The 18,687-nt window shown below is 46.3% G+C and overlaps 1 long non-coding RNA gene across 1 annotated transcript; it reads left to right on the plus strand.

The window, feature by feature from the left end:
- Positions 1-4,846: 4,846 nt before the first annotated feature.
- LOC116969273 lies at positions 4,847-16,270 on the plus strand. The gene is made up of 4 exons (XR_004410706.1): positions 4,847-4,896; positions 5,335-5,449; positions 5,643-5,649; positions 16,260-16,270. It is a non-coding gene; the product is annotated as an uncharacterized LOC116969273 (long non-coding RNA).
- Positions 16,271-18,687: the final 2,417 nt, after the last annotated feature.

Below are 18,687 nucleotides of genomic sequence, written 5' to 3' on the forward strand. Positions count from 1 at the left end.
GACTGCCCATACTGCGGTGAGGAGTCTGACAGCTCGCGGGGGTTACGGGAGCACCGGCGGACCCACGCCGGCGAGCAGCTGCTCCCACTAAAACAAGAGAGCACGGGGGCTGCGGGAGCACCAGTGGATACACACCAGAGAGAGACCGTTTGTGTGCGCTGAGTGTGGCAGGGGCTACACGTGCATGTCCAGCCTGTGGCAGGACCGGCGTAACCACAGCCGTGAGCGTCCCTTCACCTGCCCGGCCTGTGGGAAGGGCTTCACCTGCCTTGACCACCTGCTGGAGCACCGGCGAGTCCAAACCGGCCAGTTCCCCTTCACCTGCCCACTCTGTGGCAAGGCCTTTGCCCGCTCCTCCAGCCTGCTGGAACTCCGCCACATGGATAGATAGGCGCTGTTCATGTAGACGCAAAATGCTGGAAGGAATGGGTAACGTTTAGGATAATTTCTTCAATCACCTATTCCTGCTCTCCAGAGATGCTGCCGGTCCCGCTGAGTTACTCCAGCGTTTTGTGTCCTTTTTGTAAACCAATGGAATGACCATAACTATATGCAATACTCCAAATGCTACCTAACCAATGTCCCTTAAAGCTGCACATATACATTCCTCTCTCTCCCCTCTCCCCTCCCCACTTTCCCCCCACTCGTACACAAATTCTCTCCACTTCACCCTCTCGTGCCACACTCCTCTCTCACACTCCCGCTCTCTCTCCCTCTCTCACACTCCCTCTCTCGCTCTCTATCTCACTCCCTCTCGCTCCCTCTCACACGCACACACACCCTCTCGTGCCCCCCTCCTCTCTCACTCCCTCCCTCTCTCTCTCTCACTCCCTCTCTTGCTCCCTATCTCCCTCCCTCTCACACGCACACACACATCCTCTCTCTTGCTCTCTCACACACTTTCTCTCTCACGCACACACACATCCTCTCTTGCTCTCACACTTTCTCTCTCACGCACACACTCACGCACACACATCCTCTCTCTCTTGCACTCTCACGCACACACACATCCTCTCTCTCTTGCTCTCTCTCACACACACTATCTCTCTCACGCACACACACACACGCACACACACCAAACACCTCCGCTCGGTCCGCATTAACCAACCTGATCTCCCGGTGGCTCAGCACTTCAACTCCGCCTCCCATTCTGAATCCTACCTTTCTGTCCTGGGCCTCCTCCATGGCCAGAGTGATGCCCACCGTAAATTGGAGGAGCAGCACCTCATATTTCGCTTGGGCAGTTTGCAACCCAGCGGTATGAACATTGACTTCTCTAATTTCAGGTAATCCCTACCAAAGATCCTATAGCGGAGCAAGATAGGCCACTCCTGCGAAATGCAATGGGCTGGCGTGTAGTAGAAATGGAGCGGAACCGTGGCATTTTGTTGTCCATTTCAGTAACCGGACCCGACCTGACTCGCAGTGTAATCAACGTTGTGGGGGAACAGTTCGTGTGTGTGATATAGGGTTAGTTCATAATTCTGTTCCTTCATAATTTGGTTAATTCGTGTTAAAGAATATAATGTTTATACATTTTGACTCTGGTAATTTTCTTTTTTAATGTCTTTTAAATCATTTCTTTTTAAATGGCTCATGTGCTGTGTTTGTGCTGATTTTGTATTACACTTGCACTCTGCAATTCATTCATCTAATCACACTGTTCACAGCTGTAGTATTTGGGAAAATAATAGCAACATGAAGATTCCAGTTCCTATTGCCCTGGAATGTTCCTTAATGTTTTTGTGTCTATGGAGTTGTTTCTCAACAATAAATTGGGTCTGCTCTTCTCAATAGCCAGAGAGTGGAATGAAATCTGTCTGTAATGGTGGGGTTATCTAAATTAAGTATTTCACAACAATAAATTTGTTTTGAGCTAGATTTACAAATGATGTATAACTTAAGGATGTCAAGTCAAGTCACATTTATTTATATAGCACATTTAAAAAACAACTCTTGTTGGCCAAAGTGCTTTACATTTGTTATAAGAATAGCACAACAAAACAAACTACATACATATATACATGTCGCCCTCACTCAGAGGACGTCAGGAAAGGCTTGGGGGTATAGATAAGTCTTTAGTCTTGACATAAAATAGTCGATGGAGGGGGCAGTTCTGATGAGAAAGGGGATGCTGTTCCACAGTCTAGGGGCTGCAACATGTGAAATTACAGAAAATATCATGCAGTCAATATGTTCTTATTCTGCATTAAATATCAGAGGTAGAAAGAAAATGCTCTCGAGAAGATTTTTACAAGGATGTTGCCATGAGGCAATTAATACTCCTGCATCTATTCCAGCACTATCTAAATGGCGTCAAGTTGGGAAAAGGGAACGTACAACAGGATCTGGGGTTCCTTGTACATCAGTCTATGAAAGTAAGCATGCAGGTACAGCAGGCAGTGAAGAAAGCGACTGGGAAGTCGGCCTTTATAACAAGAGGAATCGAATATCGGAGCAAAGAGGTCCTTCTGCAGTTGTACAGAGTCCCGGTGAGACCACACCTGGAGTATTGTGTGCAATTCTGGTCCCCTAATATGGGGAAGGACATTCTTGCTTTTGAGGGAGTGCAGCGTAGGTTTACAAGGTTAATTCTTGGGATGGCGGGACTGACATGCTGAGAGAATGGAGCAGCTGGGCTTGTACACTCTGGAGTTTAGAAGGATGAGATGATATCTTATTGAAACATATAAGATTGTTAAGGGCTTGGACACACTAGAGGCAGGAACCATGTTCCTGATGTTGGGGGAGTCCAGAACCCGGAGCCACACACACAGTTGAAGAATAAGGGGTCGGCCATTTAGAACGGAGACGAGGAAACACTTTTTCTCACAGAGAGTGATGAGTCTGTGAATTCTCTGCCCCAGAGGGCGGTGGAGGCGGGTTCTCTGGATGCTTTCAAGAGAGAGCTAGAGAGGGCTCTTAAAAATAGCGGAGTCAGGGGATATGGGGAGAAGGCAGGAACGGTGTACTGATTGTGGATGATCAGCCACGATCACATTGAATGGGGGTGCTGGCTCGAAGGGCCGAATGGCCTCCTCCTGCACCTGTTGTCTATGTTTCTATGTCCAATCTGTCCACATGTGACAGCCCCTCCATCCCAGGGATCAACATATATTTCTCAACGTTTCTTGTTTAAAGCCTGCACAATCACCCAAACTACTTATTTATTTATCATCTAATAACAGACAAGCCTGCAGCATGGAATAATGTCAACAATCCTGATTGGGCACCTGCTGTGAGCATTGAGAGATATATTTTGGCAAATAATAAAATGTCCTGATTTTGTCCAAATTACAGCTGACAATTATCCCATTCCTTAGCTTGCATCTGAGTAAAATCTATTTCAAAACGCATTGATAGTTTACGATTATTTAAATGGTAAATGGAGCTTCAGAAGCGTTTTCATTTTGCATGTTAAAACCCACCTGAGAACCATGGGCGATTTTGCAATTTTACTGACGGATTTTTCACTTTTAAAACTTTTCATATAACAAATGAATAAAGATAAAAAGTCAATAATGCCTTACTTTTGATGAAATGCAGCGAGCAAACGTGATAATTCCCGATATTTTCGATCTTTATATCTCCACGGGAAATGTCCGCTGAGCACTTCCACTGTTGTTGCCCCTTCAGCTCCCTCTTGAATTTACCTTAGTTTCTATCTTTCTTCTGGACTGTAAATTCAGGTAGATGTGCCTCACGGTCACCCCGACTGGCACAGTAAATTGCAGCTCAAAAACTGGCCGGTTTCGCGGTTTTTAACGGGTGTGAAAGTGCGTGTTTTCAGCATCACTAACATGTACCGGAAGTGACGCATGTACTCCAGTTAAAATTTGCGGTCACGTGGGTGCGGATCTACGCCCCAGTGACCTTTCGTGAAATCACCCTATATCTGTCTCTATCTGTTTCTATATCTCTATCTCTCTCTCTATCTGTCTCTATCTATCTATCCCCATCTCTCTCTATTTATCTATCTCGCTATCTTGCTCTCTATCTCTCTATCTATCCCTCTTGATCTATCTCTATCTATCCCTGTCTCTCTATTTCTCTATCTCTCTATTTATCTCTCTCTCTCTATCTCACTCTCTATTTCTCTATATCTATCTCTCTATCTCTCTCTGTCACTCTGTCTCTCTCCATCTCAGTCTCTCTCTCACTCTCTGTCCCTCTCTATCTCTCTACTGTCAAATAGTAAACAACGGCTGTGGGATAATGTATGCAGACATCTCTCTCTGTGTCTCTCTTTGTGTCTCTGTCTCTCTCTGTCTCTCTCTCTGAACGTAGTATGATGTTGAACAGCCTACGCACTATGTCCTGTATCTCCGGAGTGCTGTACTTGAAAATTTCATTTTTAATGCTGTCTGGACCACAGGCTTTCTTTGAGTGAAGATATTTTATTTTTATGGTCAATTCTTCCAAAGTAAGTGGGAAATTGCTGCTTCGAATGTTTGGAGTTTTTCTTTGATATGAGAATAATTTAAGTTTATTTTATTTATTGGGACGTCTTGTATATAGATTTTTGAGATGTGCTCTCTCTCTGTCTCTGTCTCTCTCTGTCTGTCGGTCTGTCTGTCTCTCTCTCTGTCTGCCTGTGTCTGTCTCTCTCTCTCTCTTTCTGTCTGTCTCTCTTTCTGTCTGTCTCTCTCTCTGTCTGCCTCTCTCTCTATTTGCGGGGTGTACACAGCCACATTGGACGTTGAGACGGGGCCCGTCTGTGGGACAGGGGCTCCCGCTGGCAGCCTTGCTGTTCCAGCCAGTCCCTGAGGTCAGGTTCGAAACTCCTTTTCTAAGATCCTCCATTCTGATTTTAAATTTATCACCCAAATGTTTCTTCTTCCAGATTAAGGCTTTGGCGACGGCCTCCTGCACACGATCAGTTGGTTCATCCTCCAGGTACAACTCATCCAGATTTTCCAGGCTGTTTTGGTAATGTCCAATCAAAATTTGCCGTGTTTGCTTTGCCCAGGTTTCAGCACTAGAGACCAATTTTTGTAATGTTTCCTGGGTGGGATTTGCCGGTTTTACAAAGTGTGTTAATATCTTTGCCTGCTTCATGATACCCGAAGTGGGTAGGCTCCGCTCTTGCAGAACCCTCAGATGATGCGGAGTCTGGGTCATTTTATAAATAACTAACAGCGACGGCAAAGGAATCTCTTGGCCTCGGTTGATTCCTGTGTTGAACGCCATTCACATTATTATTGTTGCTAAACACCCGCTCTACCCACACTCCCCTCTACATCTTGTTATTCATTTCTGGCTTAGTTAGTAGTAAACTATAATGCAATATAGGGTTAACACCAAGGTGCTCACCAAGTCTTTGTTTTTTTCCAGCTTGCGGAGACCCCTTGCCGAACTCTTCCCGACTGGGCAACGATTTTCCAGTTTCGCTATCGCTGTAGCTTCAGCATGGAAAGAGATCTAGTTCTAGCCGGTAAGGGGTTTTAAGGTATGTGCATCCCTTTCTGTGTTTTCCCCTCCCATGTGCTGAGTCCTAGTGTTAAGTTTCAATTTGCTTCAAACAGATGACAACATAAATGTTAGTAATACAGTAACGTCTTTATTTTGCCAAGTGGTTGTGGGAGTCAACTCTCACAGTATGTAAAACACAGACTACAGAGTCTCTCTCTCTCCACACACAGAGGTAATGTTCAAACAGATATATTTATACCCTAATAATCAGAGCCATAATGTAACACAGTACCCCAGAGTCCACCAAACCAACTGAATGGCCAGCAGCTCCCATTTACTTCATTGTACCCATGCATGTCACTGCCAACCGTGCGGATCTTTTCAATTTCTTGGGAAATATTGGTAGCAAGGTTAGTGATATTAGCGGATTCATCAGGGATTATAGGCGCAACACTCTCGTCTTATTATAGCACAGGTGCCTCCTTGTTGATCTTTGTAGATGGCTGTCTTTATGCAGGGGTTTGGAGAAAAAGGCTCAACATAGGTCAGTTACTGCAAAGTTGTTGGTTTCCGCCGGAATAAATGACAGAATAATATTGGTGTCAGGTACTAAAGGAGAAATAGGGATGACTACGTTTTAATAGCTCTCAAGTCTTAGTTAAAACACCATTCATTACGTCTTCCCACTTTCGGGATTGGCAAAATAGGAGTATTACAGGACTTTGCTTTTCACTAATACTCCGTGTTGTAATAAAGATACTATGACCATAACTATTCCTTCTTCAGCCTCCGGGGCCAGTCAATATTGTTTTAAACATGGCAAGGCAGTACCCTTTTTTAAAGTCACTTTATGTTCAAGGGCTGACTGCACTTATCCCACATAGTTCTTATGCTTTGCCCATAGTTCAGAGGGTACTTGGACCAGAGCCATTGGTAACCTTGGCGGATCCTCAGTAGGCGGCTGTTGCTTTTCAAAAATAATGTCCCATTCCTTTCTGACCCTTGTGATCTGTGTCATAGAAACATAGAAACATAGAAATTAGGTGCAGGAGGAGGCCATTCGGCCCTTCGAGCCTGCACCGCCATTCAATATGATCATGGCTGACCATCCAACTCAGTATCCCGTACCTGCCTTCTCTCCATACCCTCTGATCCCCTTTACCACAAGGGACACATCTAACTCCCTCTTAAATATAGCCAATGAACTGACCTCGACTACCCTCTGTGGCAGGGAGTTCCAGAGATTCACCACTCTCTGTGTGTCATTGGCAACTTGAAAACATGAATAGTCTGTTTATCCTTCACCATTTTATCATTTTTCCTATTTCTTTCGCTGTTGCTGGAGGCCTAGTAGCTCCAGTTAATTATGACTCAGAGGTGTCCCCCATCTCAAATCGATCCATTTGGTTTTTAGAGAGGTGGACCATTATTCCTAATACCTGGACCTCAAAGAACAAATAAGGGGTCACTGTTAATAGTTCAAGTTTATTCAACCAGGGGGAGACTCGTTCCTGGTATCCGGGATCAGGGCGGCACGTATATTATTACGTGCAATGTGTTTGCGTAGGTCCATTGCAGGTTTAAACAAGATACTGTAAATACTGGCCATTTAAAAAATGTTTTGTATGGCTTCCTTTAACCTCCAGTCTTGCAGGTGGACGTCCAAGTTCATACTTCCTTTATCCAGTTTCCAATCCTTTTGCAATAGTGTATCCAACGAGGATTATTTTCCACCTTCACTGCTGTAGGTATAGTCAGTAGTACTTGCAAGGGCTCCTTCCACCATTCTCCCAATTTCTTCCCATCCCAATTTCTTATCAGTTTGTGATCTCCTGGTTGCAAGGATTCGCTGTTATGTTTAGTTGATAGTGGTTTCTGTAAGACGGACAAGGTTCAATTGATTGCTGTGCATATGTAATTAGTTCATCACTAAGGTCCTGTCCAATCTCAGTCAAGGCTTTACTTAAACTCTTTAACTACTTACAAGGCAGACCCTTTAAAAATAGGACATTATGAAGAAAAAAAACAATTTCAAATGAACGTATTTTTTTCTGAGATAAAGGCGTGTCCAATTCTCATCCAACACCTCAATCTAAATCCCGCATGGCCAGTGTGCAATTCAGATCTCTCTTGAATTCAATTAAAAAGGTAAGAAATAGGAAGAAATCAAACTTCAAATACCAAGGTCACAAATCCTAATGCCAGGTCACGCAGCAAAGAAAATGAACAGTCTCTTTGCTGAGCCACATCCGCTGTTTAATAAACGTTGAGAAGATAGAGAATAAACAGTTAATTTCCACATAGATCGCCAATGCATTTCCAAAGAGCAAAGGAAACAAAAATAACTGTGTGCGGCTCCACCCCCACACAACTGCAACTTCGGAGAGACACTACCTTTTAAACAGAGTGGTGAATCTGTGGAATTCTCTGCCACAGAAGGTAGTTGAGGCCAGTTCATTGGCTATATTTAAGAGGGAATTAGATGTGGCCCTTGTGCCTAAAGGGATCAGGGGGTATGGAGAGAAGGCAGGGACGGGATACTGAGTTGGTTGATCAGCCATCATCATATTGAATGGTGGTGCAGGCTCGAAGGGCCGAATGGCCTACTCCTGCACCTATTTTCTATGTTTCTATGTTAAACCACATGAGACTCTACAAAGATTTATCACGTAAATGAGCAAGCTCATTCAATGACATCCTATTTGGTCTGAATTATAGGATTAAATCAACATTCACCCATTAAACATTCACCCGGTTCCGCAAACAAGTAACAGTCTTTAAACTCACTCACTATTCACCCCCTTCTCTGTGACATTCACTCACAAATTTCCACACCTCACGTAATATGCTGAATCTCAGATGTTCACACACTTTAAAGCAATAAAATTATCACTTAAGAGTAAAATACAGTCCCTCTCCTCCTCTCTCCTTTCCCTCCTTATCAGCATGTGTAAGGAAGTGTATATAGTGTAAAAGAACGGGCCAGAGGCCCGTCAAAGCGTCAATGGCGCAGTTCCCTTGTTTCAAATGATCTTTTTACATGGCAAAACGTTACATTAATAAACTTTACATTCCCTTGTCTGACAGAGCCATTCTGCCTACTAGAATCTTTGGTTCTGTAGGGACCAATGTGCAGAATTCGTAATCTGCTGTGCGGGCAGTAATGTCAGTGAGGGCTTTCCCCCGGGAGACTTTGGTGTGGCCACTTGTATGGGCATTGCACTTAATAATGGCCAGTTGGACTGGGAGGACTAAGGCGTGCAGTAGCTGGTGCAGTAGCCAGCGCTGTTTTTAAGTTGCGAAACTCCTCTTCTTGTTGTAGTGAGTGAGAGAGAATTGCTGCGGTGTCTTGGCAGAGACACCAGCAACAGTACTTTAATGTATCCTTCGTTCCACAGATGCTGCCTCACCTGCTGTGTGTGTGTGTGTGAATAGGGGGTTGCACGTAAGGTCACAAGGTAATAGGACTTGACGCACGGAGCCGCTCAATCCATCTGAAGACATCCGTCACTTCCAGTATATGTTATTAATGCAAGAAACGCGTACTTTCCTATCTGTTAAAAACCGCCAAAATGTTGAATTTGTGCTCTGAAAAAAATTGTGGTAGTTGGGGTAAGTGTGAGAGACATGTACCCAACATTAGAATTCCAAACGTGAAATGAAATGTAGGTAAAGAGAAGCGAGAACTGAAGGGACAACAGCAGCTAAAGTGCTTGGTAAACATTGGCTGTGCAGACATCGTAATTGAAAATATTGGAATTATCGTGTTTGCTCACTGCGTTTCATCAACAGTAAGGCATTATTCGTGGTTTTTCTTGATTCCTTTGGTATCTAAAAATTCTCAGAAGTGATAAATCTGGCTGTACATTTTTCTTCAGATGCGTTTTCATTTTGTACGTAAAAACCCACTTGAGAACCATGGGCGATTTATTTAAAAAAAATACAGCCAGATTTATCACTTCTGAAACTTTTTAGATGCCAAAGGAATCAAGAAAAAACACAAATAATGCTTTAATGTTGATGAAATGTAGTGAGCAAACGGCCAATGTTCGCTAAGCACTCTGTCTGTTGTCCCTTCAGCTCTCACTTCTATATACCGTCATTTCTCCTCACTTTTGGAATTCTGAAGTAGGCTAAATGTCTCACATGCTCATCCCGATATCCATAATTATTTCCAGCGCAAAAATGGACATTTTCGGCGGGTTTTAACGGACCCGCTACGTTCAGATTCAGATTCAGATTCAACTTTAATTGTCGTTGTCAGTGTACAGAACAGAGACAATGAAATGCGGTTAGCATGTCCCTGGAAGATGGAGTTGGAAACAATGGTAAGTGCCTACCTGCAGTACATCCATTTGGTGTAGCGTAGCAACAGTACGGGTCATAGGTCGTGACCCGACTGCCGTGAAACCTCCCTATATATATGTGTGTGTGTGAATATATGTGTGTGTGAATATATGTGTATGTGTGTGACTGTGTGTGTGTGTGAATATGTGTGTGTGTGTGAATATGTGCGTGTGTCTATATGTGTGTGTACATGTGTGTCTGAATATGTGTGTGAGTGAATATGTGTGTGTGTGATTATATGTGTGTGTATGTGAATATGAGTGTGTGCACGTGTGTGAGTGCATGTGAATATGTGTGTGTGAAATAATATAATATTTTGTAGTTCAGAGCTTATTTGTTAAGTTTAATAGTGTGATGGCTGTCGGGAAGAAGCTGTTCCTCGATGTAGATGTTTTCAGTTTACATACGTCGGACGTGACTCCAGATGTCGGGCATCAGTCAGTCCACAAGCTGTGAGAGAAAGTCCATGAGTTAATCCCAAGGCAGTGAGTCCACATGTCATGAGTAATCGCTCACTGCCCCCTCTCCTCCACTGACACCTCAAGACGCTGCCCTACGCCTGGCTATAGGATGCACCCCCTACTGAAGCCGTCCACATCCCCTGCATGAGGACACCCCACCTCCTTCTCATCTGTTCACGCCAACCCCCGCCTGAAGCTGCCCTTGGCTGCACGACATTTACCACCCATAGGAAAGTGTCTTGAGGTGGGGGATGAGTGTATGTGTGTGTGATTAAGTCTGTGTGTGCGTTTGTGTGAGTGAGTGAGTCCATGTGTGTGTGTGAGTGAGTGAGTCCGTGTGTGTGTGTATGAGTCTATGGGTATTTGTGTGAATGTGTGTGTCATTGAGTTTGTGTGTGCGTGAATGAGTCTGTTTGTGAATATGTGCATGAGAATGTGTGTGAGTATTTGTGAGAATGTGTGTGTGTGTGTGTGTGTGTGTGTGTGAATATGTGCGTGTGTGTGTGTGAATATGTGTGTGTGTACGTGTGTGTGTCTGAATGTGTGTGTGTGTGAATATTTGTGTGTACGTGTGGGTGTCTGAATATGTGTGTGAGTGAATGTGTGTGTGTGTGTGTGTGTATGAATATATGTGTGTGTGAGCACGTGTGAATATATGTGTGTGTGTGCGAAATAATATAGTATTTCGTAGTTCAGAGCTTATTTGTTAAGTTTAATAGCGTGATGGCTGTCAGGAAGAAGCTGTTCCTCAATGTAGATGTTACCGTTTTCAGTTTACAAAAGTCGGACGTGACTTCAGAAGTCGGGCATCAGTCAGTCCACAAGTCGTGAGAGTCAGTCAGTCAATCCCAAGGCAGCGAGTGAGTCCACAGGTCATGAGTAAATCGCTCATTGCCCCCTCTCCTCCACTGACATGCCCCACTTCCGCCTGGCTATAGGATGCACCCCCTACTGAAGACGCTCTCATCCCCTGCATGAGCTCCCCCCCCCCCCATTTCTCATCAGCTCACGAGAACCCCCACCTGAAGCTGTGCCCCTCCCTTGGCTGCACGATGTTTACCACCCCTCACCCCACCCTGACAGCCCCTACCTCAAAAATGTTTTGCACAAAATCTTCAGTGTTCATTACCAACTTAAATTGTCTTTAGGCTGCTTTTTCAACATCATGTCAGGAAATGTTAGAGGTCAAGGTGATGGGGCTATTGCTATAGTATCCTCTAGGATAGCAGCTACATTTCTGCCTGGTGGAAGAACTACACATTCTCGATTCAAGATACCCATCCAAGTGGCCGAGGATACATTGTGCAACATCGAGAAGAACTCTAAGACGGCACATTTCACGAGGCAAGTGAAAGTCATTGTTTGGGATGAATGTCCAATGATTAGGAGAGAATGCTTTGAAGTTGTGGACAGAACTCTTCCAGATGTCTTCAGCAACACCAAGCATTTTTGTGCCTGCCCCCCCCCCCCCCCCCACCCCCCACTGCCAGTACTGGCCTCAGTGACTGAGCTGCCAGCCCTCAGTGACTGAGCTGCCAGCCCAAACATCCATTCCGCCCACAAACTCCATACTAGCCCTCTGGAAACCAGTACCTTTGGCCCAACATACTAGCTCAACAGAAATATGAAGGGGACTGTCAAAGGTTTCCCGAAGGATGGAACATCGCCCAAGAATGTTGTCATTAATAGCGTGCTTCGTTGAATGATGACTTCTGAGATAAATTCTCAGATTTTCCTTCTTAAAATTTGACCGCTGGCTTTCTCTATATTAAAATTGTCTCTTTTTATCAACAGGAAATAGTCATCAAGAGGCAGCGAGGAGCAGAACACAACAAGACACAACAAGTAAAAACTTAATAAATCTCATGTTTAAAATTTAAATTGTTCTTATATTTTAAGAGTCATTCACATTTTAAACTTTAATAAAACATTTTTGCACTTTTAATGCCGTGTGTTCTTCATCACAATAGAACCTAATAGGCAGGAATGGCTGCTCTGTGGGACAGCCACTAAGAGTGCATGTGGGGAGGTTGTTTGGAGATGCACTGAATGTGTGGGTGGGAGGGGAATGGCAAGGAGCAGAGTGGGGGGGGGGGGTGGGGTGGGGGTGAAGGTAGGTGGGGTGTCTGAGTGGACTGCCAGCGTACAAGACGTGAGTGACTGCACTGCCAGCCCACGAGCCGTGAGTTAGTGAACTGCCAGCCCACCAGCTGTAAGTGACTGACCTGCCAGCCCAATAATCCATTCAGTCCACCCTCTTCCCCCTTCTCTCTTACTGTCTGTCACCTGTTGTGGGCAGCATTTCTGGCAGTTTCTCAGCCGCCAGCCTGCCAGGTCCGAGTGATTGTACTGCCAGGCCTCAGTGACTGAGCTGCCTGCCCTCAGTGACTGTGCTGCCTGCCCAAAAATCAATTTGGCCCACAAATTCCATACTAGCCCTCTGGAAATCGGTACCTTTCGTCCCCAACACTCATACTAGCGCAACAGAAAGCCCCCCCGCCCCCCACCACTGGCCAGCAATATTGGAATTGGTGGAGTGGTGGAATGTTGTGTTGGGTGTCCAGTCTTACCGTGTGATGCCGGGACCCAACTGTGATACAGTGTGGAAGCAGGCCCAACTTGCCCAACTTGCCCAACACCGGCCAACATATCCCAGCTACGCTAGTCCTGCCTGCGTGTGTTTGGTCCATATTCCTCCAAACTTGTCCTTTCCATGTACCTGTCTAACTGTTTCTTAAACGTTGGGATAGTCCCAGCCTCAACTACCTCCTATGGCAGCTTGTTCCATACACCCCACCACCCTTTGTGTGAAAATGTTACCCCTCAGATTCTTATTAAATATTTTCCCCTTCACCTTAAACCTAAGAGGTTGTGATTTTAACACCAGTGACATGGCTCAATGTTGGTCCTCTCCTACCATGGCAACCATCTAAGACTTTAATATGTGAGTGGACAGAGCTAAATAGCTGGATGGCAGAGTTAAATCCATCACTGCTTGTCTGTGATAGAGGCAATGCACATAATTGTCAGTCCAATTGCACTGATTACATTCAACGCCCCTAAGTATGACCAAAACAATGGTTTGTTCAGCTGCAACACAACATCCCAACTCCAATAATGCTTCAGTCTATGAAGACAAGCTTGCTAAATTACTTTTTAAATACCCTACACACCTGTGATTCCACTGTCAGGAAGCTATGGTCTTGCACCCAATGTTAATGAGTTCATAAGTTCTTGGAGCAGAATTAGCTCATATAGCCCATGTCTACTCATGGCTGATCTATCTTTCCCACTCAACCCCATTCTCCTGCCTTCTCTCCATAACCCCTGACACCTTACTAATCAAGAATCTGTCAATCTCCGCCCTAAAAATATCCATTAGCTTGGCCTCCACAATTAATTCCACAGATTCAATGGGTGACGTTTCGGGTCGAGACCCTTTTTCAAACTCAATGGGTGACGTTTTCAGGTCGAGATCCTTCTTCAGAAATCAATGTTCGCTGGGGTGCAAGCTGCCCGAGTGAAATATGAGGTGCTGTTTGTCTCCAGCATTGGACATTCTGCTTCACTTCATTGTCGACAGCAGGGACGTTCCGCTTGGTCATCATGATCTAGAAGCGGAGGATGATGTGGATGGACAGGAAAACGGCGATACTGTCGGAGCAATCGGCAACATAGGTGTCCACGTGTTTCTGAAGGGGAATTACACACCGACCGTTCTGATTCACAGATCAGGATCTTACAGAAACATATAACAATACCGTAGGGATTGGACAGGCCGGATGCAGGAATAATGTTCCCCATGTTGGGGGTGTCCAGAACCAGGGCTTACAGTTTAAGAATAAGGGGTAGGCCATTTAAATATGATCATGGCTGATCATCCAAAATCAATACCCCGCTCCGGCTTTCTCCCCATATCTCTGGATACCGTTATCCGTAAGAGCTAAATCTAACTCTCTCTTGAAAGTATCAAGAGAATTGGCCTCCACTGCCTTCTATGGCAGAGAATTCCACAGATTCACAACTCTGGGTGAAATATTTGTTTTCCTCATCTCCATTCCAAATGGCCTACCCCTTATTCTTAAACTGTGACCATTGGTTCTGGACTTCCACCAAAATGGGGAGCATTTTTCCTGCATCGAGACCGTCCGCGGGGAAGGCCAAATGCAAGGGTAAATCATTTCTCTCCACCAGCGGCAAGAGTCTGCTTAAACTCACCAAGACAATGCTGAGGGTTTTACCCTTGATGGCGTTGAAGAGATCTTGAGCGGAGCTTCCGATCACCATGAAGAAGTCACAGAGGTAGAGGTATTCACGACAGCTGTTGTCTAGAAGGGCGTAGTGCTGGCTCCGAAACAGGCTCTCAAAGGGGTACTGGGAGGGAGGAGAGTAACGTAACATCACAGAAGATAAGGCACAAAATACTGGAGTAATTCAGCGGGACAGGCAGCATCTCTGGAGAGAAGGAATGGTGACGTTTCGGGTCGAGACCCTTCTTCAGACTGATGCTTTTTGGACTCCCCCTGACGGTCTTCTACTCTCTCTCGACCTCGTTATTTCTAACTGTCGGCGTGACGTCGACCGTCGCAACTTTTCCACCCCCTTTATCTATCCTAACCTCACCCCCTCTGAACGTACAGCCCTGCGCTTACTCTACAGGCTGCAGCAACCCCGACATTATCCAACCCGTCTACAAGGGAGGTGCCGTGGTAGTCTGGCGCGAGGACCTCTGTCTGGCTGACCTAGTCTAGTCTGGCAGACCTAGTCTAGCTGAGGCCAGGCGACAACTCTCAGACACCTCCTCCTACTTATCCAAGGTAGACACAAAATGCTGGAGTAACTCAGCGGGGCAGGAGAGATGAAATCGGTGACGTTTCGGGTCGAGACCCTTCTTCAGACTGATGTCAGGGGAGGGGGCAGGACAGAGATAGAATGTAGGTGGAGACAGTAAGACTGGTGGGAGAACTGGGAAGGGGAAAGGGAATGGAGAGAGGGGAAGCAAGGGCTATGTGAAGTTAGAGAAGTCAATGATCATACCGCTGGGGTGTAAACTACGCATGCAAAATATCAGATGCTGTTTCTCCAAACCCGGAGAAAACCCATGCAGTTACGGGGAGAACGTACATACTCCGTTTTGATAGCACCCGTAGTTGGGATCGAACCTGGGTCTCCGGCGCTGCAACTTTACCCCTGTGCCATCGATTCTCTCTCCACGGCCACTGCCTGACCTGCTAAGTGCTGCCAGCCCCGTCTGCTGGTTTGACCCTGGGGAATGGACAGTGGTTGGAAGGGGAGGGGTTGGAAGGGGAGGGGTTGGAAATGGAGGGGGGGTAGCTCGCTTACCCGAGTGTCGTTCTTCTGTGCTACGTGGGGCACGATGATGGGGGCTTCCAGTTCCGACGAGGCAATCACGTTTCCACGGTTACCCAGGTTGAAGATGGTGTTCCTGTTCTTCAGCAATGACTTGGAGAAGAAGCATTGAGCGGTGAGTCAACTGTGTAGGAAGGAACTACAGATGCCGGTTTAAACCGAAGATCGACACAACATGCTGGAGTAACTCAGCAGGACAGGCAGCATCTCTGGAGAGAAGGAATGGTGGCGTTTCGGGTCGAGACCCTTCTACAGACTCCTTCTTCTGAAGAAGGGTCTCAACCCGAAATGTCGCCCATCCCTTCTCTCCAGAGATGCTGCCTGTCCCGATGAGTTATTCCAGTCAAGGTTAAATGGTGATGCTTAACCAGGGGAATACCCGTGCTGTGACTACCGAAGTTCACCAGGGTTTAGTTGGCCGTCGTTAGCAGCACAGTGTTAGGATACACAGTCAGCACTGGCAAAGCATTTGTCCGCACCGGGCCTGTACTCGCTGGAGTTTAGAACAATGAGGGGGGACCTCACTGAAACATACAGAATAGTCAAAGGCTTGGATATAGTAGATGTGAAGAGGATGTTTCCACTAGTGGGAGAATCTAGGACCAGAGGTTACAGCCTCAGAAATAAAGGACGTTCTTTTAGGAAAGAGATGAGGAGAAATTTATTTAGTCGGAGGGTGATGAATCTGTGGAATTCTTTGCCACAGAAGGCTGTGGAGGCCAAGCCAGTGGATGTTTTTTAAGGCAGTGATAGATAGATTCTTGATTAGTACGGGTGTCAGATGTTATGTGGAAAAAGCAGGAGAATGGGTTTAGGAGGGAGAGTTAAATCAGCCATGTGCCTACAACTCCCATGGCTCGCAAGTAACAACACGACATACAGTAAACAATTAAGACTTAAAACATAAAACATTAAACATTAGGAATAAAACATTATCGATTAAACATGTGAATGAAATAAAATACCAGAGCAAAAGGAGGCTACAGACTTTTGGTTGTTGAGTAGAGCTACTGCTCGTGGAAGAAAGCTGTTTTTATGTCTGGCTGTGGCAGCTTTGACAAACCGGAGTCGCCTTCCAGAGGGAAGTGATTCAAAGAGTTTGTGGCCAGGGTGAGAGGGGTCAGAGATGATCTTACCCGCTCGATTCCTGGCCCTTGCAGTGTACAGTTTGTCAATGGAGGGAAGGTTGCAGCCTTCTCTCCTGATCGGATGATTCGCTGCAGCCACCGGATGTCATGCTTGGTGGCTGAACCAAACCAGACCATGATGGGGAAAGTATGACCTTATGAGGGGAACAGGCAGTGGGGGTGGGAGCAGAGAGGGTGGGGGGGGGGAGGAAGGGCAAAGGAGACGAGGTAGAGAGCGGGGGGAGGGGAACAGGCAGTACGGGTGAGGGAGAAGCAGAACGGGTAGTGAGGGGGGAGTGGGGCAACAGGGCAATGATCAATGCAGAGGTGAAACAGGCAGAGTGGGGTGTGGGCAGGTGATGATGCACCTGTACTGTAGCTCCAGTGTGGGAGACATTGTACCTGTATCTCAGTCCTGGGACAGGACAGGGGCAGAGCGATGTGTCACCTGTACCTCAGTCCTGATATGGGACAGGGACAGAGAGAGGCAGCACCTGTATTTCAGCCAGGTACAGGACAGGGACGGAGAGATTACTTACCTGTATCTCAGTTCTCGTGACAGGGATAGAGAGATGTGGCAGACACAAAATGCTGGAGTAACTCAGTGAGGGTGAGGCAGCATCTCTTGAGTGAATGAATGGGTGACGTTTCGGGTCGAGACCCTTCTTCAGGCTGATGTCAGGGGAAGGGGTGGGACAGAGATAGAATGTAGTGGGAGACAGAAAGACTAGTGGGAGAACTGGGAAGGGGGAGGGGATGGAGGGAGAGGGAAAGCAAGGGCTATCTGAAGTTAGAGAAGTCAATGTTCATACCGCTGGGGTGTAAACTACCCAAGCGAAATATGAGGTGCTGTTCCTCCAATTTGCGCTGGGCCTCACTCTGACATGGAGGAGGCCCAGGACAGGAAGGTCAGATTGGGAATGGAAGGGGGAGTTGAGGTGCTGAGCCAACGATATATCAGGTAGGTTTAGGTGGACTGAGTGGAGGTGTTCAGCGAAACGATCGCCGAATCTGCGCTTGATCTCGCCGATGTAGAGAAGTTGACACCTGGAACAGCGGATACCGTATATGAGATTGGAGGAGGTGCAGGTGAACCTCTGCCTCACCTGGAAAGACTGTTTGGGTCCTTGGATGGCGTCGAGGGGGAATATGAGAGATGTGGCACCTGTATCTCACATCTTGTATGGGGCAGACAATAGACAATAGGTGCAGGAGTAGAGGCCATTTGGCCCTTCGAACCAGCACCGCCATTCAATGTGATCATGGCTGATCATCCCCAATCAGTACCCCAACCCTGCCTTCTCCCCATATCCACTGACTTCGCTATTTTTAAGAGCCCTATCTCGCTCTCTCTTGAAAGCATTCAGAGAACCTGGTTCCACTGCCCTCTGAGGCAGAGAATTCCTCACACTCACCACTCTCTGTGAGAAAAAGTGTTTCCTCGTCTTCGTTCTAAATGGCTTACTCCTTATTATTAAATTGTGGCCCCTGCTCCTGGACTCCCCTAACATCGAGAACATGTTTCCTGCCTCTAGCGTGTCCAAGCCCTTAACAATCTTTTAAGATAGGGAGATGACTTACCTGTACCTCAGTTCTGTTACCTGACGGGGACAGAGAGAGGCCGTACCTGTATCTCACCTGTTGTACAGGACAGACACACACACACACACAGAGGTGCCATATCTGTATTTCAACAGTGCGTTCTGAGGAACCTGGTAGTTGGTCATGGGTTTGCGAAATGAATAGATCTTCTGCAGAATAAACTCCCTGATCTTTGAAACGGCCTGCACAAACGACAAGCAGAACGGTCAACCATTTGCAGTGGAGCGCTGATCCCTTGAACTTTACCCCGCGAACGCCAACCAATGGGTGGCAACTGATGACATTCTGCACTACCCGCTGCGACACCATACCTCCATTGTAGAGAAGTTACACAGAGAGAGATGCCACACCTGTATTTCCAACCTGGT

The sequence above is a fragment of the Amblyraja radiata genome, unplaced genomic scaffold (genome assembly GCF_010909765.2).
Source record: "Amblyraja radiata isolate CabotCenter1 unplaced genomic scaffold, sAmbRad1.1.pri S140, whole genome shotgun sequence".
Taxonomy (NCBI): domain Eukaryota; kingdom Metazoa; phylum Chordata; class Chondrichthyes; order Rajiformes; family Rajidae; genus Amblyraja; species Amblyraja radiata.